Genomic DNA, 11,085 nt, shown 5'->3' with positions numbered 1-11,085 from the left:
TTATAAAGTTACGTACAAACAGCACGGTGTCCGCGATCAACCGCTTGTAGATTGCCTACCTGATTATATACTGCTGCGAATCAGAATTATTATTCCAGGCAACAGAAAAGTTAAGATACATTTTGAACACCATACACCGAAATTCGGTGACCGAATATTAAAAACGAATTGAACAAATTTTGAGTCATATGGAGTTGGTACATTTAACGGGAAACGAAGTACATGGGATCAACTAATATTATATATATGAAAAAGAAAGGAAAGATAGGAAAGATATGAAAGGATTTACAACAGTTAAGTAATCTAAGTTTTTTTAATTAACTAGTTAGATAACAGCCAAATATTACTTGGTGCTATAATATATTTATAAATTAATTTAGGAACTTGATGACCTAAAAATCTTGAAATTAACAAAATAATCAAGTAATTGAATATTATTATAAATTATAATTGTATTATAATAATAATAATATCATTATTGTCAAAAGTTATGTTAAAAAGCAAATTAAAATTGTGTACAATATAAATATGTCAAAATGACAAATACAAATTATTGTCGATAGGTTATAACTACGAATTAAGATATTAAGTATTATTATTCGTGGTTATAACCCAGGATCCCCTCCTATTTAGAATGTATAACTGTATAAGATACTTAGATTGAACAAATAATATACAAGCTTAATAACATTGCCAGTGTGCAAAGTCATATTCCATAGATATTCAAGCGATGTTTCATGGTAACATGGAACATCACATTTTAAGTTGAAATCACGAAATTGTAATATGTATGCGATTGCTAATGCTCATTACTGCTGTCATTCAGAAAATATTGCTTATAGAAAATAGACACTTAACTAAAGGGCACCTAAATGCTACCTTTCTTTTGTTAAGCATAACCTCAAATGACTCAAACATAACATAAAAATATAGTTTTTATCAAATACAAATAACTAATATTATATTACCATGTATTCGTGTATTCAAAGTCTCCACAATTAAATTAGTAGGTATCATAAATATATTTTACAGAGCTACAGAAAAAATATCTAGGTATTCGAGTAGATAATATAAATTAAAATACATAATATGTTTAAAGAGTTTACGTAGAACAACCCATAAAATACATATATTTTATAAAGTAGGTACCTACCTAGTACCTATACATGATGATGGATTAGTCAAGATAAATAAATGCATATAAATAATAAGAACAATAACAAATTAATAATACAAGGCAAAATGTATTTACTATACTAAATTAGATTACTAAGTAACTTACTCATCATAACAAAACTACCTACCGATATATGTGAGCGAAACCTCGGATTATATTAATTAATTTTTATATAAGACAACTAACAAGCCATAATCAACTCTTTTTTTGTTAAAATCAGGTTCTCTGGTGAATTATAATAAATAGCAACGCGCAATCGGTACCTACATTGGATACACAAGTTTAACTTAGCTCTACGTCACCTATTAGCCATGATACACCATTGCCCCTGATGTGAGAACTTTGGGGGGATTTAGATCAAAACAATTTAGGTTATTTGCACCTACATGGATATAACACCAATTGAAATTTGAAAATAACTTAGTATACCTAATAAGCAGGGCTCGTTAGTTCATACATCTGCATGTTTTTTTTTTGACTACCTAATTACGATTTATAAAGATGACAAAGCTATTTGAACTTCACAAGTATTAATTTTATTTTTTATTTTATTAATTTTGACTGTTAAATATATAAAAATACTTTTAAAATGTATGGATTTATTCTTATTATTTTCAAAATTGGTCATGATTTTTTTACATAATGCCTATTTTGAGTGCATAATTTAAAAATATTAAGGCATATAAATGCATATTTTGTCAATTTTTAGTGTATATATGCACCTTAGCCCTCCCAGCCCCCCCAGTAATTTGCACCTATGCTCGCCCTTGCTGCTGCTCCTGACTACCATAACTATATAATACAATTATTTACCATTTTTAGGAAACAACTTTATGATATCGTATACATGTTTCATTGTAATATCGTGTCATTGATAAAAAATAAACATTTAAACAATGTTAGTTGTTGACATATAAATATTATTTTTATATAACAATTATATGATATCGTATACATGTTTTATTGTAATATTGTGTCAATGATGAATCATAAACATATATAGAATTATCAGTTTTTAACATATAAATATTATTTTTATGGAACAATTATATAATATCGTGCTGATATTAATTGGTGATGTTTTTTTGAAACCTAAATTCAACATAGCATCAATGTTATGTAACTTCCATTACACAATATATTGTATGTATTGAATATAAACTTTATGTATATATTAGTACAAAGTGTCCACGTTCTGCATTTTAAACAATGGACCGTATTACGTGGCTGTTTACCAGTCATAATAAACTATGTAAATTGGGACCCATGTCATTAAAAAATACGTAAATAGCGCCGTCACGGGTATACTTTGAAATGTAAAATTGCTGCCTGGGATATTCCGATATTTAGTCGGCTGTACAATTTAAAGGTACCTAAGTATTACTCTTTGATTGATCGATGACCGATGTAGATAATAATATATTATGTTCACTAATATAATTTTACTTGCATGCAGTGTGCATTTTCTCGAAGCTCTGACGCACAAGTTTCTACGTTGCTCTAAAGTTTAGATTTGTTTTTCAATTTTATAAAAATGGACGCTATGAAAAACGAAAGGAATAAAACGTTGAAAGTAGTATATGGTTTCAAATTTCGCTTTCAAAAATTGATAAAAATTATACTCAACGTTGCTGTTGAATAGTTAAAAAGTGTAATACTAAGTGTGTTTTTTTTTTTTTTTTTTTTTTGAAATACATAGTTTTAAATATCACATTAATTTTCAAATTCGGCAACAAATAATAATCTGACAGAAACTTAACAACAATTTAGAAAGAAAAGCCGTTGACGATATGTTAACCAGGCCATCTAAAGCAATTCATTCTGAATTTAAAAATACTAGCACAAATTTTTAACTACTCAAAGCAAAAAGCAGGTAATTAAACGAAATATACACGATTCTCGAGCTTCTATCCTACCAAAATTACCCGTCACTTTTTTGGAAATACACAACATTTTTGACAACATGGAATTTAAAGCAAATAAAAATTAAAATTGTGTTGTTTGTTAGTTAATAATAAAGACACTTAGTAATAAGTAGTAGGTTTCTCTACATCAAACAATTTAAAATGTTATGAAATTTGGATACTATATATACCTATATTTGTAGATGGTACATTCAAAAGTTGTTCAAAATTATACCATCAACTATTTACCGTTCATTGTATAATAAATCAGTCTTATGTTCCACTCATTTATATTTTACTACTTTCGAAGAATACACAATGCCGTTTATAGGCATTTCAACATTTAGTTATAGAGTGCAAAAAAAAAATAACTTACTATTCAGTCCTATTCAGTTGTATGCTGATTTTTAAAAGGCTATCCACAATTCTGCAAGACACGTTTGGCGTTCTATCGAAGGAAAAGGATGTAGATTTTACGTTGGTCAAAGGCGGTAAATGTAAATACAACAGCTGAGCTTAAATAATGAAAATATTTATTTTGCAAAAAAAAAAACCTTAGACAGTTAGACGTAATTTACGTATGAATAAAAAATATTTAAATAGGCATACATACAAAAGTATACCCAAGCCGCAATTTATGTATTCATAAAATATACCCTGACCACAATTTACATAAAAATGGCACACAATTTTCAACGACTCCTAAGTAATATATTTATAATTATTTCCTATGATGATAATTCTATTATATCTTTATAATTATTTATATAGGTACATAAATATATTATATTGAACTAGGTACTAATTCACGCCCACAAGTAAGGGGTGATAAAAAAAGAAAACAAAACAAGAAATAATAAAACAGTATTTACCATCCATAGACTCAAAACAATAATTGATAAATAATGGAAACAATAATTATAACTAGACGTATCTATAAAACTAGGACTGCAATGCGGTTCGCTGTTTGCAAAAAATTGAGCTGAGCGAGTTAAACACACCGAAGCTTATTCGCTGTTTGTCGGCTTATATATTTTGCGCCTTTTCTTAATCGAGGCATGTTTCAAGTATATTTGTTGTGAAATTATTGATTTATGGCGGATCTATGTTTCTACGGAAACAAAATTAAGCTATAAAAATTTAGTTTTTCGGTGATTATTCATCGATGGTAGATTAGGACATCGATCAAAACCACTTGTGGGCACTCAGCGATATTCACACTATCACCGTGCCAAGTTTGATCGAGATCAGTTAATCCGTTGCAAAGAAGTATGCCGTTTAGTAAACGGTTATCCCACGTATGAGAGCTTCGCCTCGCTCAGCTCAATAATAGTACAGATTATCCTATTCAGTTTATTCTGTAAATAAATCAATATAGGCTATAGTCATGTAGGACAATACGTATAGCTGTATAGGTGCTTACGAATAAGTAAAAAACATATATTGTGTAATTATTACAATTTTTGTTTTAATCAACAATGGTAGTAACTAATAATTTTTAAACTTTGCAACGAAGTTCACAATGCACTTCGAATGAACGCGACATTACGGATATTATATTATAATACAAGAACGTGTTGTATGGTGTTGTGTGATTTAAGCACAAGGATATGGTGATAGACCCCCCCCCCCCCCGGTGGGCCGTGGATAAAAAAAAAATTTTAAATCCTTAGTCACAGTTTTTTTTTATAAGCATTTAAAGTTCAAAAGTTTCAAAGTTTAACAGAGTAACTTTTGGTCTCTAAAAAATATTTTTACAGAATTGTAAATATGCTCAATTTTTTTTGTGCCAGTACACGCATAAAATATTAAAAAAAAATAATTATGAATTTTGAATAGAACCGTACATATTTAACACTTAATTTTTATACCTACGATAGTATTACCAAAATAAGAAAAGAAAAATAGAATTATAATAAATGAAATGTTTTGCGGCTAAGATTCTGCCATCATAGAAATAAAAAATGATGAACACTATGCAATGAAACTGCAATAATATATCAAATTATTACCTGAGTTTAGATTTATAGTTGACCCGTTATCTGCAGCTTTTAACAACTCGACCGAAATCACACTGACTACTAATTTCGGGATTTTCGTTGTATTATTTATTCCAATGAATAATACCCCGATCATTATAATTTGGGAACAAAATATTTGTGGATCCATTCATTAAATTAGTTTCATTAAAAATGATGCACAAAGGTTAACATGTAAATTTTTTTTTTTTAATTTTTATTAGATAATATACAATCTATGCACAAAGGCATAATAAGAATATGTGCTAGGATAAGTTTTAGCATGACAAGGGTGAGGGAAGAAACCATCCAGTGATCACACTTCCTGCACAACATGTAAATGATTTACTATACATGTTGATATACATACACCTCAATGATCTAGTTACATACAAAAACACATAACTCGCTTTAAAATTAAAATATACTGAAATGAAATATACTTCATTGAAAAAAAAAACTAATAAAATTGGAAACTGAAATTGTTCCAAATCAAAATATTTTGAACATTTTATTGTGTATAGAAAATGCAGATATAAACAACAAACAGATATATTTTGTTTTAGAGTTACACCAAAACCGAAATCGATTTTGTGGGAAACCAATTTTGCGTAAAAATTCCTTTTTCTCCTTAATTCTTATATTGTTTTTCTCGTCGCTTTTGAAAACTATTGGAAATTTTTAAAATTTGATATTCCGAATGCACCAACATGGGCGCCCGGAGGGGGTGGCAAGACGGGACATTTGCCCCCCCCCCCCTGGAATTCAAATAGAATGTTGAACATTTTAACTTTTATTTTATTAACATTTCATCGATATTTTTACTTTAGTGTGTGCCGTGTGGGGTTGTTGATCGTAATAATGCGTATTACATTAATCGCGCAAAATTAAATACGTTTAAATTCTGCGAATTGATATTAATCGCTTAGTGTGTAAACCACTTATGACAACCGACGCACCACGTACACATACGCACACGACGTCTGTCAGATAACGGAGATAAGTAAAAATAAATCGAATGTACAATATCACATTGGGAATTATTGAAATAATTGTAAAATGAAATTATTTCTCAACGCGCCATCTACTGAGAAACACGGACCACCAGAAAGATTTGAAAAAAGTAATAGTGTTGCTTTTTCACTACAACACCTTCATCCAGCATTATTTATAAAAACGAAAAAACAAGAGTACATTGACAGCATAACTAATAATTATAATTTTTATAAAATTGAAAATCTGTTAGCTGAAAGTGAAAGTTGGTATAGTTTATGGCAAAAAAAAGACTGCCAAAGTATGGACATAATAGATTTACTAGAACATAGCAAAATATTTTTCCCTGGCATTACAATTGCATTAGAAATTTTTCTGTCTTTGTCAGCTACAAGTTGTGCAGCCGAAAGGTCATTTAGCACTTTACGAAGGGTTAAGACTTGGCTTCGGTCTACGACGGGTGAAGACCGATTAAATGGCCAATGTATGTTAAGTGTCCATCGTGAAAGAGTTGATATAAGAAAAGATAAATTAATTGAACAATTAATAACAAGGTTTGCAATAGAACAACCACGAAGCCTTCAGTTTTTATTTAATAACGAATAAATAGCATATAATTCTAACATATTTTTTAGGTTGTAAGGAATATATTTTTTAATGTTCTTTTTGGTGTTGGATTTTATATAATTTTAACACATTTTGTAGTTTTTAAGGAATAAACTTTTTTTAATGTATTTTTTTGTGTTTGATTTCATTATGCCCCTCCCTGATGAATTTCCTGCGGGCGCCCATGGCAATGCCAACGGTATTATGTCTCGGTTTGTGGTTTAAATAGGTAATATAGTTAAATATTTTTTAAATGTCATTGTGTATAGTAAATTTAAATAATATAAGTATAAATTTCAAGTCTCCACGAATAATATTTTTGAGTAACAACAAAATAAGTTACATAATAATTATAATATAATTTTAATCAAATATACAAAAAAAAAGACAAAATACCCGAAAAGTCACTCTGCTGTATAGTGAATTTTGAGTGGACCTCTTCAATAATAGGTCATTGAATAATAATATATATATATAATATATGAATATGATATAATAATATTATAATTATTAAGAATATAACATAATATAATAGGTGCTATGTTTTTGGCAAAAATTAGTCCAAGATAGATACTCTCCTACTAATAGAAAAATATATTACGAATAGTCATCGCATATAAATAAATTATAAATATCATTAGAAAAAAAAGTCTAATACTCAGTCTCCGCTCAGAACCGTTTTTTGTATTTAATTATGTATCATGGGATTTATACATTTAAACACATACTCTACAGACTAAATTTGACGTACTCAATGACGAGGTACACTTGACATCTAAAACACTATTCAGCAGAGTGACTTCCCAGGATTTAATTTAATTCACACTGTGGTGTCCTCAAAAATAATTTAACACACGTGCGAAGCTTAATTATATTCAGTTAGACGTTAGTTAGGTGCATATTATAATAATTTATAGGTAATAATGGTAATAATAATTAATAATAATATGTAGTACGTACTATAATACACTAATTAATACTTTGTGCTCCTTATTGCCATATAAGATATATTATAACTTTGTAAGCCTTTTAGCCCTAGCTAGGACCTATATACCTAGTTAAATTGCTAATATTGGGTTATGAGTACAAATAGTATAATTATTCTGCGGACGAACACATCAAACGTTATCACTGAGGCACTGAAATACGATTAAAACCAAAAAATATCCACGTATGTCTCCATTTCCCGGTTATTTATAAGACATAATGTAATATTATGTTCAAATGTCATTATGTATATTATTATGTCATTCGTTTAGTATTTATCACCTAATGCATAAATTGAGTAAAAATATTTTTTCCTGTCCAGTAAAACTCCCTTGAATTATTCATGATCATGAACAATGATAAAATCATAAATTCGTACGATGATGCATCGGTATTTGTGTGACAATTATAGTGATGTTTTATGTAGGTACCTACCTCTTATACAAGTATAGTATTTCAAAACATAAATTTATATCGTTTATAAAAAACACAAAATCAAACAATGTCATGAAATCCAGGATAAAATTGCTGTCGTATCTTACGTTTTGCGTTGGACTGTAATGTCTCTATACAATTGCAGACGTGTTACAACTGCAACCGCGGACATAATAATTAATAACTAATACCTAACTGAGTAATAACTATACAGACAGATTATTATTATTTACTTTTTTTTCCATTATCCATATACCTTATAACTGTCTCTATATAATCACATTGCAATTATCGTTAATTGCCCTAGTCTATTTGTGCGCTCATTATTATAAGTTTTTGTAGGTCATGCGAGCACGCCGAGTACCCCTTCGAACCCCCCTACAACGTTTACAAGGTGGTGTTTGCGTGGCGGGGGCGGTGGAGGCTTTAGCAGCAGTATAACCATACGCCACGCCAGCATTCATCATATGGGTATAATAATACTACTAATAATATTATATTATATAATAAATAATAATTAACGGTGACGACCGATTACTATTACGTACGGCTATATTATTTACTCTGCGTCGGCGGCGGTGTAATTTAATGCGCATTATAATGCATATTATAATATAATAAGTGTAATAACAATATTCTAATAACAATCCGTATATAGTGCTGCAATAATAATAATATGTGTAATACATTATTATTGAACGACGACGACGACGATATGAACGGGACGGATTACGCGAGACGATGATTATAAACACTATAATATAATCTACGAAAAACGTGGAATTTAATAAATCATAATAATAAAATATTACATTATTCCACGAGATGTCCGCGAGTGCTGCACGACTGCAGCGTCCTTGTCAAGGTGATCGGCGGCCGGTGGCGTACGCGAAACCCCTCGCGCGAGAGAATATACGAGAATATTATTACTTAATATGTTATATTGTAAGAAACGATCGCTCCGCCGCCGGTTAATAAAATAATAATATTATATTTAGCAGCTGATGTGCATTATTTCTGATAAATATATTATTTTTATAATTTAATAACATCGTGTGTACCTGCAGGCTGCAGATACGAACATTTATTGTATCCAGGGTCGGACTCAGGGCCGGATTGAGTAGTCTCGGCCCTTCGAGAAATGTTTTTCTACCAGCCCGTGATTTGCTATAGTAGCCCAAGCCTATATTGACCAAATTTTAACATTGATAAATAATAATGACCTTATCACATTTGTTGACAGTAAAGGTACTATTATATAGTTTGTCACCATAACACGGTTTGCGGCTAATTTCTCCTATCAGCCCAAAATGTTAACAACCCTTCGAGATTATATCGAATGCTCGACTTGGCCCTGACCGAACTCGGGGGAAGGCTGCATGGGTGCAGGCGTGCAGCCCAGGAGCCCCAACAGTTTTGTATGATTATTTGATTATTTAACGGTAAATACATACAAATGTATTTAATTTAAATGCACACATATTCAAAACTAACTGTACCACGCTATTTGATATTTTTCCTCTACAAGGAACGTCTCGATTCTATGAATCATAAGTATATTTTTATCAATAAGAAACCATGGCAACAAAAATATCACAAAAAATCAGAGACCATAAACATATTTATGATAAAATATAGGTATTATATAATATTATGATTTATGAAACTTAAACTACTGAAACTAAGTTATAAATAATAATAATATAGAAATTGTTGTATATTTTTAAAATTATTGTAACGTATGTAATAAGCGCGTTCTAATGGTTCAAGCTGTTACGTTAATGCGAAACGTGAACAATTTGTACAGTTGGGTAAAAATATATATTTCAGAACACGGACACCTAGCTTGTATTATTATAATATACATACAATCAAACATATTATAGGATACCAATAAAGTAATATAAACAATTTTATAAAGTACAATTTTCAGATAAAAGTGTTAAGAACAAAAACAATTCATGACATAATATTATATAGTATGGTAAATATATAATTATATATAATTCAAAAACTCAAAACCATCTTTGACAAGTTTTGGTTTTAATTTAGTTTAAATTGTATAAAACTTAAAATTGTATAAAGTGTTTATGAAAATATAAGTTTTCATGACTAAATTTGACATGTTTATATTACAAGTAATTTATGCTATATTATATAATATAGTTTATTATATAATACATGTGTTATAGTATACAATCTACAAAGTGTCCTCGTTTCGAATTTTTAAAATTCGACCGTACAAAGGATGAACCGCATAAAGTAACCATTCAATTTCAAATAAACGGGCGATGTTCTAGAATCTAGGTATAAGAAAGGGTTTTTTTTTGTGTCGTTTGACGCTGAAAATATAAAATCAAGAAAACTTTAAGACATTTAATTTTAATCATTATAGATACCTTTAACATTATTATTTTCATTATTAACCTAAGTCACACTAAATGTTATAATGTTTAGGAAATTTTTATAACGAAACTCCATATTATGACATACGTCATATTAGTGATATTATTATTGATTATGAATAGGTACTATAGATCGCCCACTGCACAAATAGTATTCATTATCAATGATATTACCTACCCAATTTGATGGTCGTTACGATTTATTATTAAGCAAATTCAATAAATGGAAAATATCGAATCTTATATTAATGCATGACAAAAAAATACATATTTGCATTGTCCTGTTCATTTATTTGGGGGCCCCAAAATATATTTCACTTTAAGGCCATCACACAGAGATACCTAAATCCGCTCCTGGTAGTATCGAACAACACCTCTCCGCGGTACGACGATAAGTATAATAATAGTAATATAATCACGTTATTATACAAACGCAAAAATTACAAAAATAACGACGGCGGCGGCGGTGGCGGCCGTGAAGTCGACGTGTTTCCGGCGCATAGGGTACGACGACCACTGCGCGACGGGGTCAATGCTAAACGTCGCCGCCGCGTCGTTTA

Source organism: Acyrthosiphon pisum, chromosome A1, assembly GCF_005508785.2.
Source record: "Acyrthosiphon pisum isolate AL4f chromosome A1, pea_aphid_22Mar2018_4r6ur, whole genome shotgun sequence".
Classification (NCBI taxonomy): Eukaryota; Metazoa; Arthropoda; class Insecta; order Hemiptera; family Aphididae; genus Acyrthosiphon; species Acyrthosiphon pisum.
This window is presented reverse-complemented; position numbering follows the sequence as displayed.